At 41.5% G+C, this 24,952-nt stretch overlaps 1 protein-coding gene across 2 annotated transcripts in view; it reads left to right on the top strand.

Moving 5' to 3' along the window:
- Nucleotides 1-24,952, top strand: part of BICRAL (BICRA like chromatin remodeling complex associated protein) — a 95,003-nt gene that overhangs the window by 4,066 nt on the left and 65,985 nt on the right. Inside the window, exon 1 of one of the 2 annotated variants that reach the window (XM_006122087.3) lies at nucleotides 16,714-17,103. The exons of the other annotated variant lie outside the window; for it this stretch is intronic. The gene's annotated coding sequence lies outside the window, so the exon portion shown is untranslated. Of the gene's footprint in view, nucleotides 1-16,713; nucleotides 17,104-24,952 lie in introns of those variants that run through there. 2 annotated transcript variants of the gene reach the window in all.

The raw sequence follows: 24,952 nt of genomic DNA, 5'->3' as shown, positions 1-24,952 counted from the left end.
ATTGGCTAATCATAATGATTACAATCCTGTCTATACTAGAGGTAGCAAGGGGGTGAGGGAGGCAGGATCCCGTGCCCGTGGGGAGCTGGCTTTTAAGCTAGATCCCTGTGTGTGCCAGCTCCTGAAGAGCTGCCTTCCCCTACCTGCTGCCTCCCACAGTAGGGGAGGTGGGAGCTGGTGCTGGGGAGGCGCCAGGTCCCTATGTGTGTTGGCTCCTCCCCCACCCTCCCCACTGCTGTCTCTGGGAGGTAGCAAGGGGGCGGGGGAGGCAGGTGGTTCTGCAAAGCTTGCACGCACAGAGAGCCAGCTTTTTCTGGTTTGGCACTGATTAGATCCTGAGGGTACCAGACTAGAGAAGTTCAACCTGTACTGAATCATGAAAACTAGAAAGAAATTCTGACAGTCTTCCCCTCCTCCCCATATTTGGTAGGAATTATATCAATACAAAATGTAGGTTCACTGAAATATATATAAACATGCCTTAGAGAGTATGGAGGTAGAACTGTGTTAATCTGTAACTTTAAAAACAAAGAGTAGTCCTGTGGTACCATAGAGGCTAACAAAACTATAATATGAGCCTTTGTGGGCAAAACTGCCTTAGAAAGACACTTGTGCCAATTAACAGCAGAAACAAATCATTCCCATGTGTAACTGCTATGGAGTTATCTGATTATTTAATGATCTTCATGTAAAAAAGTAAAAATTTCCTTTAACATTAGTATTAACCGTTAAAAATAAGAGGTAGATGTATGTAAAATGCCACATGACAGGCAGAGTTTCCTACCTTATGCACTCACTAATTCAGGTAACACAAATAATACACTTGTACAATCATAAAAGCACTTGCCAATGAACATAATTCTGACAAAAAACACCAGTCTTGTTCCATTTCTCATCATCTCAGGAAAGAGCTTTTGAGAGTGCTGTTTTGAAGTATTAAGTTATGAAAACTTAATTACCTTTGCAAAACGGTAATTTGAAATGTTAGAAATAGCATGACACTAAACTACATTTGTCAAAATATATTAAATACTTCTTGTGATGCAGTATATTACTTTTGTCATTTAGTTTACTCACAAAACTTGGTAATCTTACTGGGGAGCTTTCTGCAGTTTGCTGATGGTGCAAAGTAGTAAGAGCCAACTGTATTTGTGAGTATGATATTCACATAAAGAATGAAATTTTTGACAGTGGTAAGCCACAGAACTGATATCTGGTGTTGGTACCAAATTACTTTGAGTTGCATGGATTTCAGAGGGTGACACTGTGAACTAGTAATGAAAGGTTACAGAAAAAGGAGCAACAAAGTCTTTATCTTCAATTTTCCTCATCTTTTCTGTTGTTTTGTAACATTATATAACTTTCACCATTTGAGTTGAAATTTTTCATGCTTGCTCTGCCTCAAACTGAATTTTTGGGGAAATTTCAACAAAAACAGGCTAGATATTTCTGAGAACATAGTTAATGAAAAATAGATAGTTTTGCCAATCTTAATTTTTGTTGTTTCTTTGAAGCGGTCTAGTGGCTTCATGCTTTGAGTGGGGAACTTGAAATTTGGCAATCAGATAGGCCTGTGGTCTGGGGGAGTTACCATTTGTTGTCTAATTTGGTTTAGTTGTAAGCTTCTGAAATTATTGAGCATGTGCAAAGAGCAGAGGTTTTTAGATGCTGCTAAAGTCTTTGAAAGTTCTGTCTAAAGCGCTGACATCTTAGTGGTTTACAGATCTTCATTTGTGCTGAGCATGCAACAGCCCCATGGAGTTCTTAAATGTCAGTTGTATTAAGCATCCTCCCAGGCCCCAACTAATCTTTATCACATTGTTACAGATATAAAACATTATCTAAATTTGAAATACTTTGTGGATTTTTTTAAATTTCTTGAGTCATGGCCCTTCGAAGAAAGAACTAGTGAATTTAGAAATACATTAGAATGATCCATTATTAAAAAAAATGAGAATGTTTTTTATGCACATTAATTTAGGTAAATTCTAATTAGTAGAGGTTGTATTCTTAAAAAATAACCTTAAGGTATCTGTGTAATGCTCTTGTCTTTGTACAAGAAAGTCTTTATGGCTATGTCTACACTGTAGTTGGGATTGAGCTGGGAGCAGCAAGGGGAAGACAGACTTGAGTGCTTTAACGAGCATGCTAAAAATAGTGGTGTGAACTAAGGATGGTAAAGACTAGTCAACTAGTCGACTATCTGATAAGCATTTGCTAGTTGATAGGCACTTTCGCATTCCTCCTTTGAAATGTACAAGAGCCCCAAGAGGGGCTGAGGGGAGGGAGGGGTCTGAGCTCCCAGACCTGGCAGGATCCGGAACTGAGCTGGGTTATCTGTCCGCCTGGCTCCTAATACACTTTAAATGCAAAGCTGCAGTGTGGGTAGGTCCAGATCCCAGTGCAAGCCAGGACTGAGCTGGGCTCCTGGCCAGCCTGCTAAAAGATTTACTGGCAGGGGGTGGGGGGGAAATGCATGTAATTCTATAGCATTAACCTATACGCTTTTTGCTTATCAGTTAATGGGTTAATCGACTATGCTATTACATCCCTACTGTAAGATCTTTTACATGACAGACTTTAAATATTGCTGAAAATGAGAATCAGGCCCCTACTACCTAACATACTATTGTAAGCACTTTTGGATACTTTTTACATGAAAAGCACTATATGAGTCTAAAATGCTATTCTATTTTAATGCAACTTCATATTCACTGTAAAAGGAAACTTGCCATAGGACTCTCCCTGCAAGCACTCTTTTTCCTTTATTCCCTAAGGAGACGTCAAACTCTTCTATTAGTCCTGTTACAACACACTCATTTTTCTCACTTTGTTCTTTTGCTTCCTTTTGGATATGTGTGTCTTTGTCTATGTAATGTATGCTTGAGAGATAGTCACCTCCCATTGCTTTTTACTACTTAAGTTTTTGTTTCTATGTGCAGGGCTAGGCATCTGATTTTTATGGCTCTCGGGAGACAGTATATGAAGAGAAATATGCCCTGGACTTTTCCACTTTACTTCTTGTATTTTCTCCTGAGAAGTCCGGCACTCTAGTAATTCTTTTTGGTAAAGGTGATAGGATATGATTCCTTCTTCAGTGTACACAGCTTTTTCAATCAACTTGAATATGTCACAAGTTGATATAGGTTACCTGTTTAGGCTGCTTTTAATGCTTTATGGCTTCTGTTTATATTTGTAATTTAAAATGATTTAAAATTAAAACTAAATATAGGAGACCAATTTTCCCCCCATCCAAACACCGGAAATTCCCTTCTAATATATATTGCAAATTAAAAAAAAATATCCTAAAATACTGAAATCTGAAAATTGTCTACTCTGTATTTCCATTACATAAGTAGTTCCAAAGATTTCAAGTTTAGATTTTGCTGCTTTTTATTATGCAGAGGGAACTGGGTGGCTCAGATTCTCCAAGGCAACAATGAGGGCTTTCATGGGTACTTTAGATAAACCGGCAGAAGTCTAAGTTGGTTAGATAAAATTAGATTTCATAACCCATTATCATTCAGCTTTCACATGTTGGTCTTTGATTTAATCTGGCCTCAGTAATGATTGAAAATAGTTACCAATTTATTACTGGTTTCTGTATGGAAAACAAGAAGTTCAGTCTAGTTCCTAGTGGCATAAACCATCATCACAATATTAACTGGTCACATAATGATATCACTGAAGAAGCCAAGGACTGAATTGGTATCAACATTGCTTTACACTTTTACCCTTAGAAGCAGTTTTTCTCCTAAAGGAGAATCAGCAGGGCAATGTGAGAAAGATTGCATTAGTACCTCCCACGGTGCAGTGGATGGCAGATAAGAGATTTAGCATTTTATGGATTTTTGTATTTACCACTTAAATTCCGTTAATTTTTTAAATCAAATTTAAACTGTACATTTAGTATTATAAAACGTTCAGTCAGATTTGTACCACTACTAGCATGAATTTACAACTTGCATTTATAATGTTGAAACCCTTTATAAGTAAAGTAATCTAGTATCTTCCATTTGTTATAGAGTTTTAAGTGGCAAGCATATTAAAACTGAAATTCCACTTCTGTTGCAAACCTGTATTTCATATGCTCAAATCTCTTTCAAAATATTTAGAGGATAAGCTTCATGTTTGCATGTTAGCGCAGATCTAGGGCTCAGCACAGATTGAGAAGTCACAAGCCCTAGTTTTGTTCCTAACACTGACTCGCTGTGTGATCTTGGTTAAATCCCAACATTTTAATTATCTCTGCTAATTTCGAATGACCAACTTGTAATAACTGTGGCTTGTGACTGATTTTCAGATACTGAGCTGCTGTAGTTACCACTGACTGCAACTGGAGTTGTGAATGCACAGCTCCTCTGAAAATTAGGCCTAAAATGGAGACATGGAAAATTAGAGGCAACTTTTCTTTGCTACAGTTTCTCCTTCTATAAAATAGCTATTCTAGTCATCTACTTTATTATGTAGATGTAGGTGTATTATGACGGTTAGCTATTTGTCTCATTTGTGATCCATGGTTGATTATAAGTGTAAAGTAGTCATATATTTGATCTCAACTAAAGATTGTATTTTGAATAGCTGACCTTCTGTTAAATACTGAAGATTTAGAAGACAATGTTAAGGCTTTTATGTTTAAGTAAATAGGACCCAAATCTCTATGCCTCTGTCTTAAATGTAGGTTCCATACCATGCATGTGGAATAGGTTGAGTCCTAATGCGGTATTTTTCAAGTTAATGCTATCATGAAATAGAGACTGTCCCATAGCTTCAAATCTCTATTTAAAGGCATTACATAATGATTCTCTGCTATGAAACCTGAAAAAGGTAATATAGAAGTGTATTTCTCTGAGAGCTAGTTGTCATATTTGGTTCAAAACAGCAATGGGCCAATTGTGCACTCTTTTTCTTTCAGCAAAAGATTCCTTAGGTGTGTGGTTGTGTGTGTGTTTTTTTTTTTTTTTTTGCCTGAACAAGAATAAAGTGTAAGGATCAGGTTTAAAACAGTTCAGTTTCTTTTGTCTGCCTGCGTTTGTTTAATTATATAGGGCCCAACATTGCAATTCTTATTCATGAAGAGTAGTACTTGAAGTCAGTGGGTTTTTGTGTGTGACTAGATGGTTCATGTGCAAATAGCAAAACTTGGATCTTCACAGTATGAGCAGAGAGAAGTTACATTTATTAGTCATTTAGGGGCAATTCCTACTGTTGCTTTCACATGCATAATAGTGCAAGTGCAAGAAGATGGACATCGTACCCAAAGGACTGAAAGTGAACAATCCATTCATTTTTTTAAATTGTATCCTTTGGTATATATGGTTGTGACTATTTTCTTCCACTATTTGATCTGAGGAAGTGGGTCTGGCCCACAAAAGCTCATCATCTAATAAACCATCTTGTTAGTCTTCAAAGTGCTACATAGTCCTGTATTTTGTTACATGCATAATAGATTGTCTTGCAACAGAACCGATGCAGGTTTGGTCACTCAGAGTGTGAAAATCAGTATTTGAAAGCATGAATAGGAGGTGTGCACACATGGTTTCGATCTCGCTCTTGGTGTATTGCCCGTGGTGGTTGGTCCTCTTTCATTCCATTCCCCTACCATTGCAGATCTTCAGTTTTCCAAATTAATCCCTCTTTATCTTTCTTATTCTCATTCCTTCTGTTTGGTACAGGTGTTTAAAATACTTGCTTGGATTTGGAACTAGCTCTGCTAGATCGCTAGAGGATCACATGTGCAGAGTGCATTGTAGTAATATTAGACCACATTTATATTTTGAGATGTTTAAGCATACTAGTCACCTAGATTTATAGGAATGTAACATAGTAACATTTCCCCATACTAAAGTTATTTGTTCGTGACAATTTCAGGCCACTGCATTGTGCAAATTATAAATTAGTAGAAAGTTCACTGCCACTGTACTAAGGCTGCTATGAATAGCAGATTTAAAGCAATTCTGTATTTGCTGCTGCACAGCAAGTATATTTTCTGTTCCTTTTATAGCACTCAAAGAAGTTCTTTCATGTCATTAACAGATAGGTCAGATATGTGTTTTCTTTATTCACCTGGATGCTTTGTACGTTTAGCTAATACCCATATTGGTAGAGCCCTGTGTGGATACAAAATGTATATCTGCATCTGCAAAAATGATCCATGGATATCTGCATCCATATCCATAGATGCAAATACTCATGGATATAAAGTGATTTCTGTGGATTTGCAGTGCTCTACATATTGTATTCGTTTAGATACTGGTTGGTGGAGCTGCACATCTTTGTGTTCAGTCTTTCAGAGAAAGAGAGTGACCATGTAATGTTCAGGGGAAAAAAATATCCATTTGTTTGTCTTAGTATCTCAATTTTCCATTTCCCCTCACAGGGGAAAAACGTTAGGGGTAATAAGCCATTTTTGTTGGCTTCCCTAACATGAATAGGAACAAAAAAAGTGTTTATTTTCTCTAATGTAAAACACCTAGCAGAATTTTATACTCCATTTAAATTTTGTCCCATATGGATCTGAATTCATTTTGTTAGCATAACTTACCTATAGTATCTGGTATGGTCTTGCAAATACTGCAGCCTGAGCTTAGAAATTAGCTCATTATTATTAGGCAACCATAAATGACTTTATGGTTATGTGAGACAGGTTGGATCATAGGGCTCCCTTTGGGATTGTCAACCTGTGTGCTAATCATGCCCCTGAGACTGCCTACTTGCCCTCTAGGGCATCCCCCCCCATCCTGTCGTCCTGCATTTCTCCCGGCCAAGACATCGAGTTCGGGTAACAGCCCCTCAGCAGAACAACAGCTCAGCTTTGGAAGGGGTCCGCAGTAAGGCTGTTGACAGAATCCAGGAACATTGCCCCAAAACCCAAATAAATTAGTCGTACTTTGTGTAAAATTTTACACAGAGAAAGCTTATAAATTTTCCCTCTTTATCAATGGAGAGAGATGCACAGTGCATGTCACTGAAGTAATATGGGTAGGAAAAAAACTGCAACTAGAAATCAGTAGAATCTGGCAACTGTACATTTGGGCAACAGTAAACAAAATGTCTCAGGCCATACACAGAACCCCAGTGAGCCACAGGTTGCCCAATAAATGCCTAGGAATCTAGCCAGACTGCTAGATTGTGTGCCTGTTCCACAAGTGATCAACAATTTGCCTAATTCAGGCAGGCAGAAATGCTCTTTACTATGTCTTCTGGTTGATTCCTCAAACAACCAACGTCAATCTAGGTTAATCAGATAGCTCTCAAGCACTAAGGCAATTGACCACTCTGTTACTTGTATTCCATTGCATCAAGAGTACTGCCCAGCATATGAATGGATCCAACAACCATCTGGCATAGATTCACCATTGTCATGAATTTCTGAGCTTATTCAGAGAATTTGCCATCCACATGGAGATGGATGTGATCTCTTCAAACAGTTTTGGTGTCTTCAAACATACTGTGGTGAGCATCATTATCAGACTCCATTGTGCGGCAGGACAACAGACTGATACCAATGTCATTTTAACACAATTTCAGGACTCGCAGACATGAAAGACACACTACATGATCTGTTTTGGAGTAGATTTCTTGCAGCTTTGGTTGGATGTAAACAAAATAATTACACGGCACTGGTCTTCGTTTGCCTCGTGTTGGCACTAATACTGCAGTACATCCAAACAAGTTATGGCAATATGTGCAAAGTGAGGGGCCTCATCTTTCACTAAATCCTGAATCATTGTAACTTCATTCAAAGTTGACCTTGCATTAATCAGCTGGACAATAGGATAAGATCAATGTCCACTGACATCCTCTCTTTTGAGAACAATTTTGGTAAAACCAAAAAAGTCAAACTAGGGATGTAAAATTCCAGTTAGGTGGTTAACTAGTTACAGCGTTTAACTGGTTAACTGCGGTGGGCTCTGCTGTGCTGGGGGCAGGGGACAAGGGTGCTGCTCCAGTCCAGCTGGGCAGGAGCATTCCCCACACACCGCGTGAGTGGCCTGGCTGGACTGCAGCAGCCCATCATGACACTGGCGGGGGCTGTTCCGGCCAGGCCAGGTGGAGCCTGCTTCAAAGGGTGGGGGGAGAAGGCTGCTCTGGCCAGAGCAACTCCCCCACAAGTTAATCAGTTACCCAGATAAGCATGCCAGCAAGGGATATGCTTACTGGTTAACCCTTTATATCCCTAAGTCAGACATCTCAATAATACATTTTTCCTCCCTTGTTTCCCCCTTCCCACTGTCCCAGGGTTCAAGGTACCATCAAGGTACCATCTCTCAGGCCAATAAATCCCAGCCTATAGCAGCATTGCCCCACCTCTAAAACAACAAGCTGAGTTCACCACCCCGGAAGGGAGAAAAAAAATTAAATGTACATGTTTTGTATCACAATATTTATTTTATTGTGAATTGTTATATATCATTGATTACCTCAGCGGTAGATAAGGGGATGTGCTTCAGACATAATATTCTGAAAGGATATAGGGTAATATTTTTCCTTGTATTATATGTAGCATAATCACCTACTTCTTCTGCTTGTCAAATGGTAAGCTCAAGCCCTTTTCTATAATCCAAAACGTGGAGGTTTATTTTCTTTTGAAATATGAATTATTCATAATCGTTTCAAAAAATTACAGTTACTGTACTAATCATTTAAACATTTAGTTTTAATTTTTGTGTTGTTTTGGATTAAAATTATGTGTGTTTGTCTATAATAAAATGCAAGACTGTGTATTAAAACAAAAAGGAAAAGAAATCACTGTTTAACTGGAGCTTTAGAGCACTAGTTGTAAAACTTGCTTGGTGTGTCCTGGTTGCCATGAGTAATAAAAGGAGGCTTTGAAAAGTAATCCTTTGAAATATTTAAAATAATAACTACACTTTGGTTGGAATATAATTGTCTTAAAACTTAGTCTGTATTGAACCAATTAGAGAGCGGGGAGTCACAAATAGCAAGTATAGATAAATATATCAATGTACACCAAGAAGAGCTATCCTCAGGAAGCAGGGACTGAATTTAGTCCACATGGGTGCGTCTACACAGCAGAGCTTAACTTGAAATAAGATACGCAAACTGAGCTATGTCAATTGCTTAGCTTGTTTCGAAATTGGGAGCGTCTACACAGCACTTATTTCAAAATAGAGCACTCTTCCTCCGACTTCCTTATTCTTCGTACTGTGAGGGTTACTTACAGGAGTCAGAGTAAGAAGTTTGACAGTTTGACAGTATTTTAACTGCCTGCTATGAAGATGTGTACTAAGTTATTTCAAAATAAGGCTACTTATTTTGAAATAATGTTGCCGAGTAGACATAACCTTAGAGTCCCCAACAAAAGACACTTCAAGGATAATAAGCTTCAAGAGCCATATGACTTGAAATGGTCATTAAACACAAAGGCTACGTCTAGACTGGCATGATTTTCCGGAAATGCTTTTAACCCTAACCCTCAAACCTGGAACCCCCCTCTAGCATTGCAGATCCCTCATCCCTGGGCCCATGCCAGAGCCCTCTTCCCTCCTGTTTACCAACCCCCTGCCTCAACCCACAGCCATCTCCTGTATTCTGACTTATTCATCCCCCCCCCCGCTAGCCTGGGGCCCCTCCTGAACCCCAAACCTCTCATCCCGGCCACGCTCCAGAGCCCACACTTCCAGCCAGAGCCCACAACCCAGATATCTGCTCCAGAGCACCCATCTATACCCAAAGCCCTTATTTACAGATGAAATCCCTTTTAGAGCCCTCACCCGAGTCCCATGGCCCCACACTTGCCACATCTGTGTGCAGAAATAAATTTGTTATGTAAGTAATTTTGCACTAGGACATTAAAAATTAGAGGGAACCCTGTTTCCCTCCCAAGAAGTCTGCAGAGCAGCGAAGTGGTTGTCCATACACCCCTTCACCATGCACTATGCAGTCACCCAGCAGGCCAGAGACAGTTCGATCTTTGGAAGAGCAGTGCTCCAATCAGTGGACAACTTGACCACACCTCCTGAACTTGGGCTTCTCAGTCATCTGATTGGAACTGACATGAACAACCATGCAAAGAAGAAAAAAAACAGTTACTCAATTTCTTATTACTGTTCTTCAAGGTGTATTGTTCATGTCCATTCTAATACCCACCCTCTTACCCCTCTGTCAGGCAACGTCTAGACTGCAGGCTTCTTTCAGAAGAAGCTTTTCAGGAAGAGATCTTCCGAAAAAACTTCCAAAAGAGAAGTGCATCGAAAAGTCGATCTGCTTTTTTGAAAGATAGCGTCCATTCAGTGTAGACGGTATCTTGCATTTAAGCTGGGATTACTATGGACAGAGTGGCCACCAGGACACCTCTGCTTTTGGAAAAAGGCTTCTTCCTCGTAGAAAGTGGTTTACCAATGTTGGAAAAACCCCTTTGTTCTTTCGATTTTTTTTCGAAAGAACATGATTGCAGTGTGAACATAAATGAAGATTTTTTTGGAAAAACGGGTTTTTCTGAAAAAACTCTGTAATATGTAGACATATCCTTAGAGTAGCCAGCAAGAAGGAACTGAGGGGCTGGCGGGCTGGCAGGGTTCTATAATTTGAATGCTATGGAGGTGTGACTTCAAGGAGCGCCCACCTGACCTGATAGATGGTGCTGTGAAAAAAAAAATTCCAGCTACCATGCATGTGAGTGCATATACACATGATTGGAACAGACATGAATAAGTTATAAGAAGGTGAATTACCATTTTGTTTTTCTGTTTTCTTACAAACATGGCCAGACATGGGAAAAAAATCTTTGAGTGATGTCCCCATGGGTGCTCCACTGTAGGTGTCGGGCTCGTCCCAGCGCCACAGATCGGAGTTTTGCAGAGCAGTAGTCAACCAGACCGTGCACGCGCGGTCAGTGTCTTGCGCCGTTCGCGCCCTTTTCCTCATGCGTGCGGTCCGGCTCCCGCCAGTTCCTTCATTGCCACCCTCAGTCGCAGATGGAGCGAGCTCCTCTCCTCAACTGTTTAGTCACAAAATAAGAAATTTGTAGTCAGTTACTTGTTATTTCTTGTTCATAATTATATCTGTAGTTAGTTAGTTTATCTTATTTGTTTAAAAAAAAGTTTTTTGGCTTATTGGCCGTTTTTTTCAAAGAAAAAGAAATTCTTAAACTTGCGGTGAACCACTTTAGTTTCTCTCATACTGTGCCAGGCTCAACAGGTTTTAAAAAATGTGACACTTGTCGCAAACCCATGCCGGCATCAGACAGGCATTCTTCTTGCATAAGATGTCTTGGAGGGGCACATGTGCCTGCACTGTTCAAAACTTGCAGCCAGGGCTTGCCAAGACAGGGAGATGCGACTCTGCATGCTCCTTTTCGATAAAGCGCTTCAGCCTCTGGACCTAACATTGTCACAGCTCCTTCTGACCCCCCCTACGGCCCAAAAATGTAGGGCCTCTTCTGGGTCTTTGCCTAAAAAGCGCACTTCTCCGGCATGCTCTCTACTACTAGTACCGACAACCAGGGTCAGCACTGCAGGCAAGCCTGATTCGTCCGGCACTGCCTCCACTTGTCCAAAGGACCTCTTGGACCCGAAAAACCGTCCCAGGGCACTGTCGGTATTGACAATGGGAACCGACAATTGGCACCCGGCACCGAAGGCACCATCAGCACCTACAAAAACTCTGGCACCAGCACTACCGACCGCATCAGTACGAGCATCCCTCCTCTCCCCAGGTGTGTCTAAACTCTATCGATGGAGCCATGTAGATTAGGCTGATCGGCAAAGGGAAATGAAGCCTCGATTTAAATAATTGCGGCTTCATTTAAATTTAAATGGCTGCCGCGCTGAGCCAACAAACAGCTGATTAGCTGTTTGTCTGCTCAGCGCGCTAGTCTGGACGCTCCGGTGCCAACCTGAAAGCCCTTTATCAACCTCCCCGTTATGCCTCGTAGGATGAGGTTTACCGGGGAGGTCGATAAAGGGCTTTCATGTCGGCAGGGGAGTGCCCAGACTGTCCCGATCTGCCGACAAACAGCTGATCGGCAGAGCGGGGCAGCCATTTAAATTTAAATGAATCCGCGATTATTTAAATCAAGGCTTCATTTCCCTTTGCCGAACAAACAAATCTACATGGCTCCGTCGACGGAGCCATGTAGTTTAGACGTACACCCCCAGACTCACCAGCACTGAGGAAGGTGCACGCAAAATCAGATAGACCGTGTAGTCCTAGCCCTCCGTCACCAACTTTCTCGCGGCACCATACTCTTCACCACCACCACGCCGCAAGTCTCTCTCTCCATTACCTCCAATACCGGGGCGTGCTTTCCATCGTACCACCCACCCAAGGCACATATCTCTCTCTCCTCCCCCCTCCTCCAGAGGTTTGGTGACGCTTCACCATTCCCCAACATCAGAACCCGATGATCAACAATCTGATACCTCTCCCACTGATCATTCCTTGTCCTCTGCAGATGAAGCCATCATCCCGGGGGTTACGTCACCTACGGATGATCTTAACAGTTCCAGGAACTGTTAAAAAGAGTGGCCACTAGCCAGGAGGTCCAGCTAACTGAAGTCCAGGAGAAGCAATATCATCTCATTAAAAACCTCCAACGCTCACAGCATGCAACAATAGCATTGCCAATAGACGAGGCTATTATGGAGTCGGCCAAGGAGATCTGGCAGACCCCAGCCTCTTCTCCGCCTACTAATAAAAGGGTAGACAAAAAATATTTTTTCCTGACCAAGGGTATGGCATTCCTATTCTCACACCTGCAACCGCAACTCGTGGTTGCGGCCCAGCATAGGTCAAAGACTCCGCAGTATAAGAACACTGCAGTGGAGAAAGAAAGTAAACGTCTAGACCTGTTTGGCAGGATATATTCTTCCTGAATGCTTTTATTACGCATCGCCAGTTATGCCACATTATTGTCCAACCATGACTTTGACAATTACACCAAACTCATGCACTAATGGAGCATTTGCCAGATGTCAAAATACTCAGACTAAAGTCTATAGTCCAAGAGGGATATGCATCTGCTAGAACTGGGCTTCCGATCACACTAGATGTGGCGGACACAGCAGCTCATTCCACCGCCACCACGATAGTCATGAGGAGGGCCTTGTGGTTACAAATTGCTGGAGTCCCATGGGAACTGCAGACTGAAGTGGAGAACCTCCTGTTCGACAGCCAAAAACTTTGCAGAGAAGACGGAGGAGGACCACTCTTCATACCCTTGGGATGTATATGGCATATGTGTTCATGTTTTGATATGAAAGCAACACAAACCCATTATTCATTATCATCAGTTACAGTGTACATAATTCTGAACATGGTTTTGTATTGGTTTGTAACTGTGACAGTATCAGATTAACAAAAGTATCTGGGAGGATTTTTTTTAAATAAACATTTAGAAAGTTCTGTGAATGTATAATGTATATTGGTAATTGAAATTAGTAGTAATTTTTATGTGGACGTATCAGTTAGGGATGTAAGTGAGTAGTCGAGTTGAGTACTTGATTACTCGCTTCCTCACTTGCTAAGTAGTCCCTGTTTGTGGTAGCCCAGGCTGGCTGCGGGCAGAGGTGGCTGCGAGGCGGAATTGGCTAGTAAGCTCACCCTCAGCACCTCTGATACAGAGGCAAGTAGGGAAGTGAGTAGTCGAGTACTCGACTCAACTACTCGCTTATATCCCTAGCTTGCACTGGCTCTGGGAGCCACCTACACTGCAGCTCTGCATTTTAAATGTAATAAGAGCCCAGCAGCTCTTACTACATTTAAAATGCAGAGCCGCAGTGGTCCCACAGCCGGTGTGAGCTGTGACTGCTAAATCCAGGCTCGCCTCAGCTCCGGGAGCTACCCATGCTGTGGCTCTGTAGAGCGCCTCCCCTAATTGATTAATCGTGTAGTCAATACAAATTGTATTGACTACATAATTAGCCAGATACCCACTCCTTAACATTCCTAGTATCACTGTGGTATTTTGGTATGTATTTATGGTCAGAGTTCAGTTTTTTCATCAGAATGAAGAAGACACCTGTGCTGGATGGAAAGTATTTGAGTGGAGTTGAGGTATTGAATGAGTTTTTACAGTTTGCATTTGAGGATGATACAGACTAGCAATCTTAACTCAAAGTTTAAAACTGGAATTTCCTAGTTTTTAAAATGTGTCAATAGTATGCGTAGATATGTCATAGCTATTAATGTGAACAATTATCCACAGGATATGTACAGTCCTGTGTTTGCCTTCCCACCAGCACCTTCTAATGACTCTTTACAGCTCAGCTTCCTCTTTTAACTCCTGTAAAGCTGATATATTTTCTCTCTTGTCATTCTGTAGAGCTCTTGTTCCCTTCCCTGTCTGATTATCTGCATACTTTCACCTCACCTATATCTCTGCTTCTTATCACTGCCCCCTACTTTCCTACTACTTTCAGCTTTTAATTGCTGATCTGTTGTCTATAGATACAGACCTACATATTTGTACATATTCATGTTGTTATAAATTTTCATCTAAAAGTAGTAGACGTAGGGGAAAAAGGGGATGTGGTAAACATTTGAGATGTTGGGTAACCTCATAAAGGAATATAGCTGTTATGGTGTCATGGGAGGAATGTAGGCCACCAGTGAGGTGAAGGGGGCCAGGAAGTCCAGAAGTGACTTCAAGGAGTAGGGTTATAAGGTGGGTGTTTGATGCTTACCTTTTCTTGGGGGTTGATGCTAAGCCCCAAATGTGCAATGCAAAGTGATAAAGACACAAAGTTAAGGACATAAAGGAAATTTAGAATGCTGTGAAACTAATTATTTTTAATGCAAATAGATAATGCTGTAATCTTTTTTCTTGTAATTCTATTACATCTTAATTTTCAACAGTAAAAATAAAGGGAGATGTCAAATTTGTGTAGATTGTAGGTTGTTTTGGGATTAAATTGAGTGGCATCAATCAAAACAAGACATTTTGAGAGAGAGAGGAGTGGGTCATGGGGGTTGTAGAGGAAAGAGAGTATGGGGGAGTGATTGGAGGTGTGGAAGACGGGCAGGAGGGGGTGAAGAACAGAGAAATGGACAAATACTGGGAAAGATCTGCGGGTGGAAAAGAATGGGAGCAGTGTTTCATCAAAGTGCAGATTCTCTTGCCACTGTTTTCTCTCTTAGCTCAAACTCTGCTCTTCACTCTGTACTGCCACTCGTCTACTGCCCCCCACTGTTCACCTCTCCTCCATTTCTTCATACCCTTGCCACACTGTGTCCTCCCAAGGATTTCCCCTGAGCCTCCACAAGCTTTCCTTTTTCTGCTCCCCTCATTTCTGAGCACCATTTCATCTCTTGGTTCCTTACGGAGTCAATCAGGAAGCAATCGTGTTTATGGCCCTTTCCCTACCTGTGGAACACTAATGGTGGTGTTCTGTGGGAAAGGAGCCAGTACTTCATGCTTCTGTACCCTTCCAAAGCCAGGCGTTCTGCTCACCAAATCAGAAGAAACATAAGGACCTACATTTGGAACCCAATCTAGGATTGCCAACTTGGCATATGGTCTGGAAAGTTGGCAACCCTAATGCAGTCCAAGAATTCTTACTCATGCAAAAATATCTTTTAAGTCAGTAAGATTGAATGGGGTGTAATTCCAGGAAGAGCTTGACCCAAATGGTATTTTGCCTGAATAAGAACTCCAGAGGAGAGCCTTTTATGTGTTTCATTTTAAGGTGGGCTATCTGAAATCATTAAAAACATAAACCATGTCTACATTTGAAATTAGGACATTAAGGTACTGTCTGTAAATTAATCAAAAATATAATCCGGCACTTTGTTTCTTAGAGAGATTCTACTTATATTACCATAAGCATTTTTGAAATTGGCCATTTTATATAAAAACTGGTAAGTATTTGTTGGAACTTAATAACTAATGAAGGAAAAATAGTGCTGCCAAATAGTCGCCAAATCCTGGTCTCTAAAGAGCTTTAACAAAACTAATTTTTCAGGAAAGGTGAAGGGAGAATAATTTTAGTCCCCAGATTTTTTTTTTTTTTTTTTTTTTTTACAAATTATTCATTTTGAAAACTAAAACTTGCAATAGAAAAAAGGAGAAGCTGGTCTTTAAAGAGCTATTTTATTTTTATAATGTTACCTGTAAATCTTTTAAATGTAAGAATCGGGATGCAATCCTCAATGAGAGATTTTTGTAAGCAAGACTTACAAGATCATGTCCAAATTGTATTTTATGGGAAAATTTATTTTACTGTTACTACTTTGTTCTGAAAGAAAACATTTCAGCTATTTTAAATTGTATTATACATTAAAACCCAATAAAAATAAAAATATTACTACTTGTAAATAAAATAAATTATTACAGAATTCAGTATAAGTTCACTCTGACACAAACTTTGGATTGCATCTTGTCTTTCGAGACTATTCAAAACTTTAAAATCAAGAGCAATCTTGTATTGCAATGGCTTTGAGACTGAATCTGAAAGTTCACTTTATTACTGCTGTTAGACATTTCTAATTTAACTTGCTTTTAATTAAAATATAATTTTGGAGGTGGGACACATTCATAATTCACATTTTTTAATACAGAAAAGTCAGTAAATTGCAACTTTTAATGCAAAGGCTGCTGTTTTATACATTTTTAGTTTAAAAATACAATTGTCCTGTATTTTATAGCTTCAGTCAGGAAGAAATTTTTGAGGCTTTCTGTATGCATTTATCTCTAAAAACAAGGTTATTTTGCTTTTTAAACAAAAATACAAAGTAGATTACAACTTTGAACTTAAAGTGTACAGCTCAGCCATTTCTAGATGGTCAGATCTACAGTTGTCTAAAAAAACTTTTAAAAGTGTCTAACTTTAAAAAATGAAAAGCAAAGTGTTAGATAGAGCATGGAAAATAATAATGTCTGTGTGCGGTGGCTGCATGTCTTTTTCTTTCCCTCTGCTTATTCTCTCTCCGTGTGGCTGGCAACCCTTGCTCTGTGCTGTGCTTGAGCTGTGCAGTGCAGTGCAGTGCTCTCCTCTCTCCCTTTCTCTTTCTCTCTCTTCCCCCCTCCCTGCCTCCCTCCCTTCTCTCTGTCTCTCGCTCTCTCTCTCTCTCTCTTACACTGCCAGCCCCTGATGTGATGGCGAAGAAACCCCGTTGACAAGGCACTGCTTTTTCATGACGGTGAGTTTCCCTTTGAGTGTATTATAATTTTGTGATAAAAATTTCAAGGAAAAAAAAACACACAACCTCCTTCCTCCCTTCCTTCGGGGAGGGAAAAGAGAGGGGGGAAATCTATCTCCAGACAGACAGAAAAGAAAGAGGAGCAAATTAACAACCAGGAGTTGCCAAAACCAGGATATTAGGTTTCAGCCCAGAGAGCTATTGGCTCTGGGGCTATGTATATAAATATATATCTAGAGAGAGCGAGAGGGGAGACAGCGAGAAAGAAGAGGGATATTTGGGTGGGTGGTTGGTGTCGGGCAGATGCTAATTCACATGGAAATGAAATATTTATTTCTTTTTCAGCGAGGCTGCGGTGGTGGCTGCTGAGGCCACTTGGAAAAAAAAAAGTTGTTTCTTAAAATAAAGAGGAGAGAGAGAGGCGAGGGATAAGGTTTCAGGTCCAGGCTGATAACTGCAGAGAGGGGAGAGGTTTGGGGTGTTTTTCCCCCTCTTCTTGCTGATGCCATGCAAATGCAGGAGAGGAGGGAAAAAAATCTTTTAATGACTCATTGATTGAGCTGGTTTAAAATTAGTTGTTGGTCTTTTTTTTATTTTCCGCCCCCTTGATGGCCATCAAGAGAGGGTTAGAAAGAGGAGAGGGAGAGGGAGTGTGTGTGTGTGTGTGAGAGAGGAGAGAGGGGGATAGAGAGAGTGTGAGAGGGAGAAAGAAAAATAATCTTTTCAAATCTCCTCCCTCTTTTTTCCCCCCTCGTTTCTTTGCTTTTCTCTAAAGCTCTCTGGGCTGTGAAACACTCTTTCTTCCTCCTCCACTGGAAAATGGAGACACTTCTCTCTCCTGGCTGTGTAGGGCTGGGAAGGATTTTTCTTTTTTTCCTCACTCCTGGCTTGATTTTTTCCCCCCGCTACCTGCTTCCACCACCTTGATCTTGCAGTTTCTTTGAATTCGTCTTTCTGATTTGGGACTTCTGCGGATTTATTTTTCTTCGTTTTTATTGTAGCCACTAGATTTTGTTGGTTTATTTGAAATTCCTTCTGAAATAGCCTGTCTTTCCCCCCCACCCCCAAGGAGTGGAGCTGATGAGGGCGCGCGCGATTTTTGGGCGGTGGGTTTGGGTTTAATACTATTTTTCCTTTGTAGGATCAGGCTCTCCTCGCCGCTTTCTTGAACGTATTTACCTGTATATCTATTGTAAAACGGAGCAATAAACCGCCTTTCTCTCTAGTGACCCGTTTGGTTTTCCTTTTTAAGGGCTGCATTTGATTCTTGGATTATTTCTCTGAACTTTTTTTTTGTTGAAAAAATTTCGTTTTTAGCCTAACGCAAACCCTGGCGTTATGGAGGGGGCTTCCTTGCGGCAGGGGAAAGTCATTGTTGTTGGATATTTGTGTGTGTTGGGGGGAGGGGTTGCCTAATTTCAGTTGCTTTCTTCAACCTTTCTTAATCTTTTAGCTCACGAGGCTGCGGGGGGAATGTACTAACGTGCCATATTTTGTAAAGGAAACTCACATTTGAAGGGGAAATAGGATATTGGGGTGTTTGCTTTTTAAAGTGTTATTTAATAACCAGTGGGGGGAGGGGGGGAGGAGAGGCGAGGGGGGCTGCGGAGGCCTTTTGCTTTTCCTGCCACGCTGCTCGCTCCAGTCTCTTCAGGATGTAACAACTTGGGAAGAACAAGGATCTCTCCGGCCCCGCAGCTGGGCGCGCTGGGCTGGTCGTTTGCTGCGCTGGGCGGCTCGTGTGTGATTCTGACTGCCCGGGAGAGCAGGAGAAGATGGCGCTGGCTGCCTGGCCGCCTGCCAGCGTTTGTTGCGCAGTTTCTCTGTGATTCTCCTCCCTATTTGGCCGCCGCCTCCTCCTCCTTTACAGGCGCCATTTTAAAGCCCTGGATGGTTGGTCTTATTTTCTTTAATGTTTCGGCAGTCGCCCTCCTGTGCCTAGCTCAAGGCATTGCCTTTGCTCTTTCGCTGCTCGACCAGCAAAGAGGTCTCCTTCCTCCTTCGCCTTGGTCTCCTTCGCTGCGGGGATGGGTGGGAAAGCGCTCTCCCTCCCCTGAGAGGGGCGGGGGTGCGTGTCTGCGGGGAGAGGAAAGCTAGTGTGGCTGTGTGTTAAGGAAACACGCCACAGTTATTTTGCTCGGAGTAGATGTGTCAGGAAGAGCCCTTCTGTGTCTTCTCTACTTGATTGGAAGTCTCTTCCCTTCCTTCACCTCTCAAATGATCCCCACAGCCCTGGGCTGTTGCCAGATCTGAGAGGGGTGCACTCCTGGGAGTTGTGTGAAATGCCTTCAAAGCCAAATGACTTGAGGGAGGTGTGAAGGAGCCCCAGAGGTGGTGGAAACTCTATTATTTCAAGGGCGATAATGTGAATTAAATATTTGTTTACCTCTGAATCCATAATATGCGCCAAACTTGGGAGGGAGATACTCCTACAGTTGAAATTAATATCACAGCGAGTTTAAAAGCATTTACCTCCTTGTGAAGGCTGCTGTCTCAGGCTTTGTTGATAATCAAAATAAGGTGTGTTAATAAATTAAAAGGAAACATCAGACATTTCAAAAATACCTGTTGCGAAGACATGACAAACAAAACATTCTTCATTACTAGAAAGACTATGAAAACTGCTTTTAAATAGCCTAGCAAAATTCTACTTAGCCACATGCTTAGGGCAAGTAACCCAGTAGTTTTTGTTACCCTGTTTGTGATAGACATGAATGAGTATTTTGGGGGGGGGGAGGGGAGGGAGCTGGTATTTTCTCATTATCATTTTTAAGATTGATATTTAAAAGAAATTGCTCATTGAGAATTCCCTCCCATTGGTTGAAAAATGGCTGTTATGTTTTGATGCGGTGGGGCTTTTTTTTTTTTTTTGAGCTGTGTTAATTTGAATGAGATGGTTGAAATGTTCCTTTTTAAAAAACCTGTGCCTATAGCATTCAAATTCTACACAGTTTAAAGTGTAGTCATTAATATGTGCATTTAGGGAAAGGATACAATCTATATTCAGGAGATAGGAATGAATTCTGTCAAACTGTAAAAAAACGATTGAAGCTCATGGCACATTTGTTTGTTTACCTTTTAATTTTATGCCTTTTGATACAACATGTTCCTGTTCCAACTCTGGCCTCTAATTTTTTTATGATGGTAGTGAAAGTCCTTTTCATTTGGAATTAATTTTAAGGCATTTATAAAAAAACGTTTCCTATTAATGAAAGAAAATGAATGTTGAGTTATATTGTCAGTGAGAAATTAAACATTTTTCTAATTTATTTTTTTTAAATTCTTTATATAAACTAATGTCTATAGCACATCTTGACACAACCATATTAAAGCTTGTTTTTTGAAGACAATTATTACTGACAGGACAATAAATTCCTTGAATTCATTATTTGAATTCAATTAAAAGGTAGTGGAATTCTCGATTATCTCTGAATTTTATTTTTTTTTAATATAAATGAAAACACGTCTCTTTCAGAGCTGTTATTTGGCATTATTTTACTAAGAATAATATTGAAATCGTAATAGTGAGAAGTAATTTGAGTAGTACTGATTATTTATAATGTGAATCTATCTACTTTGTGCTAGTGATTGGGAGATTTCTTGTAGATTTTTGTACTAATTTGAAAAAATTAGTAAGTAAGTGATAGAAATATAGTAACAATACTAAGAATAATATATCACTAATTGCTCAATCCTGCAAATGCTTAAACACACACATATGTTTGTGAATAATTCCAAACATTTACAAGCTTAGGAATTAAATGCACAAAGGTCATATTAACAAGTGTCACTTCTTTCAAGACGAGACCAGGCAAATTTTGCTGGGACAGAGTATGGAAAAACTGCATCCTTAATAGGTATATAATAGTGTAGTCGATTAACCAATAAGAAAAAGCTTATAGGTTAATGCTATAGACTACACACATTTCCCCTCCTCCCCTGCCCCTTGCCAATACATTTTTTAGCAGGCTGGCTAGCAGCCCAGCTCAGTCCTGGCTTCCACTGGGTCTGGGACCAACAGTTTTGAACAGACCTTGACGTCTTTTTATGTACTTATCACTACTGGATTTTAATTATTTATTATTATTATTATTTTCTCTAGAGCCAAAACCTTGACTATACCTTAACCAAGAAATTTGTACCCTGACAAAAAAAAATATTGACTACCACGGGTTTATACCAGTTACTAGAGATGTAAAACCCCATTTATTAAGTCAACTAATTGACTAATCGAATAGTAGATGCATTTTGCAGCTGATTCCAGGCTCCATGTGGCTCTGTCACTTTGAAATGCTGCACAAAGCTTTATACTGGGCTCCTTTGGGTGTTTCAAAGTGACAGCGCCACACGAAGCCCAGAGTCAGTGGGGGAGTCCCCAGCTGATCCCAGGCTCCACACAGCACTGCTGCTTTGAAACACCGTGTGCATCCTGGAGACACCCCAGCTGGCCCTGGGCTGCATATGGTGTTTCAAAGTCTGGACCCAGGCTTCAAGCAGTGCTTTGTACTACCTCCTCCTTTTCCCCCTTAAGTTTAACTGGTTACCTGATTAAAACAGGTGGGGGGAGGAGCCATTCCCCCCCATCTGTCACGGCTGGGCTGCTTCAGAGGCTGGGAGCTGGCAGTCCCACAGAGCTAGAGCCGCTCTCAGCCCACGGAGGGTTGTGGGCTGCTCCCAAGTAATGGTTAACCATTATCCAGTAAGCATCACCTGTTAAATTTTATGTTTACTGCATACCCAGTCACCTGCTCACATCCCTACTAGTTATCCAAACAAAACCAAGCTATTCCAGCAAAAGGACTTTTTTTACTGGTATAGCTGCATTTATACAGGGGCTTTATCTAACATAGTTATTCTGATTAAGAATAAGGATGTTAAATATCAGTTAATTGAATAGTCGATTGACCTCCTGAATTCTTATCTGTTAGTTGACTATTCTATAGTCCTCGGGGGTAGAGCTGGTAGTAGTGCATTCTGACCCCACTCCAAGGGAGCCCCTTGCAGTCCCACACTGCTGTGTCTCTATCAGAGGCAGCAGCACAGGGTGCCAGATGGGAGCTTGTCTGTGAGGGAGCCAGTTTAAACACTGGCTCCCGTTGCAGGCTGGCTGCCTGTCACCCTGTGCAGCAACCCCCGTCCAGGGGAGGGGAGGTCTGAGCTCCCTGACCTGGGATGAGCTGGAACTGAGGTAGGCTGCCTGCAAGCTTGGCTCCTAATACACTTTAAATGAAGAGGTGCAATGGGGGGGGGGGGGGCTACAGTCACCCATTGACTGTTCCTTTGACAGTGTAAACTGCTTCTCTTCTAGGATGGTGTAGAAACAGTATAGCTTTGTACAGCAAAGACAAGGTAGATATCGCTTATATTGGTTAACTGTGGTGTTGCCAGTACTAAGGATGTTTTTTATTGACTACACGATTAGTCAAGAAGGAAGGACTTGCTCAGTCCAGTATTGAACTGGATGCAGGACCTACGCTCCTCTGCACGTCTACAGTTTAAATATGGAGCAGCCTCTTGACTACAGCGACCCTGGGCCTGCTATGGGCAGAGGCTGCTCTGTGGCAACCAGTCCTGCTGCCAGCCCCCCCCGTGCTGCTGTCTCTCATAGAGGTAGCAGCATGGGGGTAGGCGACACGGCAGAGACAGTGTGGGTGGAACTGGCTTTTAAGCCAGCTTCCCCTAGCACCAATTCCTGCTCCCCCCCCTTGCTGTCTCATACAGAGACATTGGGCGGGGGAGGGAGCGGGAGAATGCAAGTAGTTGACCTGAGTACCCGATAAGTCTAGGCCCATGGTCACCAATTAGTAGATCAGGATCTACTGGTAGTTCTTAGAGCCTCTTGACAGGTGATCCTCTCTGGCCCAGCACACTCTGGTCTGGCAACATCCATGGTCCAGCATGATTTCAGTTAGCTGGATGCCCACTTAGGGATGTGGCCAAGTTTCCTGCAGTCTCATAAAGTTAGTTTACAGCAGTGGTCATCAACCAGACGATTGGGATCTACAGGTAGACCTTGCAGCCTCTGACAGGTGATCCTGACTGATCTGTCCAGGAAGCTATCAAGTGCTGGCACTGCAGTTGCCCTCCATCCACTGTCATGCTGCTCCTGCCCTCTGCCTTGGAACTGCCCCTCCGGCAGCCTCCTGCTTGCTGTGCAGAGTGTGGGAGGGAGAAGAGGAGGGGTGCTGATGTCAGGGCATCCCTCCTCCCTGGACTTCTGTACGCTATCTCCACACAGAGAGGAAAGGATGGAGGGAGCTTGACAATGCAAATTTCTGTCACTCTCACCCACTGTGTGTGTCTGTCATTCTCATAAACACACACTGTCCTTCACTTTCAACTCCTGACCCAACACAGACATGGGAGGTGGTTGCTACTTCTTTTACTGCTTGCAAAGTGTGTTATTTTTGGTTTTTGACTGGTTTGTGCATTTCATAATTTTCATTTCTCTTTTACATTTAAATTTAATTCTTTGAGTAGTGAGTTCTAAAATACCTAACCTATTATGGATGGAGTAATTTTCCCTCTGGTAATTGCTGCTCCTGGAAGTGGCTGGCATGTCCTACAGCCCCTGAGAAGAGCAGAGCAGGAGGTCTCCACAAGCTGTTCTTGTCTACAGACACCACTCCTGCAGCTCCCATTGATCAATAACGGGAAACCGTGGCCAGTAGAAGCTGTGAACTCAGTGCCTGTGTAACCTAGAGTGGGCTAGACTTAACTGACCTTCTCTAGTGTCTAAGCCCTCCTCCCCCACTACGATAGCAGTACTGGAGACACAGAGTTCAGTCTGTAAGGAATTTCAGCAAGGATTGCCCGGTGTCAGCCTCTCTATATTCAAGTTAAAAAAGAAACTAAATAAATTAATTTAATTACATAACTTCATAAAATCTTATGGAGAAACAAATAATCTAATTCTTACAACAGGACACAGCTATTTTATAACCCACAGATAATGTTCAGTTACAGTAAACATAAGTAAAGAGAAAACTGATAGTAGAATTGGAACAGTTCAGTCCACACAAACACAATAAGAAAAGACTGAGAGGTCCCAAAAGCTTAGATTTAGTTCACCAAAGTCTCAGTTTGTGCCTCTGATCATCAAATCTGCACCATATGCTGAGCCTGAATGATCTCTCCTCTTGCTTGTAGGGAATCCTCAGTCTGGGTGTGTCTAGACTACAGGGTTTTGTCAACAAAAGTGGACTTTTGTCGACAAAACTAAACCTGCGTCTACACTACCGCTGAGTTCTGTCGACATAACGTCGACAGAACTCAGCAGTTTTGTCGACACTGGTAAACCTCTTTTTACGAGGAATAAGGCCTTTTGTCGACAGAGTTCTGTCGACAGAAGGCATTATTGCATCTAAACTGTCCTTTGCGTCCACACTGTTATGTCGACAAAGCAGCTTGCTTTGTCGACAAAGCAGCTTGCTTTGTCGACAGAACTGAATGTAGTCTAGACGCTCTTTGTCGACAGAAGCTTTGTTGACAGTATCTGTCGACAAAACCCTGTAGTCTAGACGTACCCTTGGAGTCCAAGAGACTCTTCCTCTGCTGTGGATCACTGCTAGTCAGCCAGCTTACTGATTAACTAATCAGTTAACTCACAAGTGAACAGGCTTAAAGAAAACCCTATTATGAGAAAATACAAAAACTGAGAATAGCAAAATAGAAATGACTCTCCCCATTGCTACATTTACAGAGGAGCTGAAGAATCACACTGACTGAGAAAGTGAACTGAAACAGTTTGGCTAAAATCAAAACAGCATTTAAAGCAGACAATTAACACATAAGTTATTTCTCCTCCCAGGTTCTCCTTGCTCTGAGTAGCATTGCCCATGATCCCTGG

Source organism: Pelodiscus sinensis, chromosome 3, assembly GCF_049634645.1.
Source record: "Pelodiscus sinensis isolate JC-2024 chromosome 3, ASM4963464v1, whole genome shotgun sequence".
NCBI lineage: Eukaryota > Metazoa > Chordata > Testudines > Trionychidae > Pelodiscus > Pelodiscus sinensis.
Note: the sequence above shows the minus strand (reverse complement) of the source record. Positions and strands in the feature narration are given on the sequence as shown.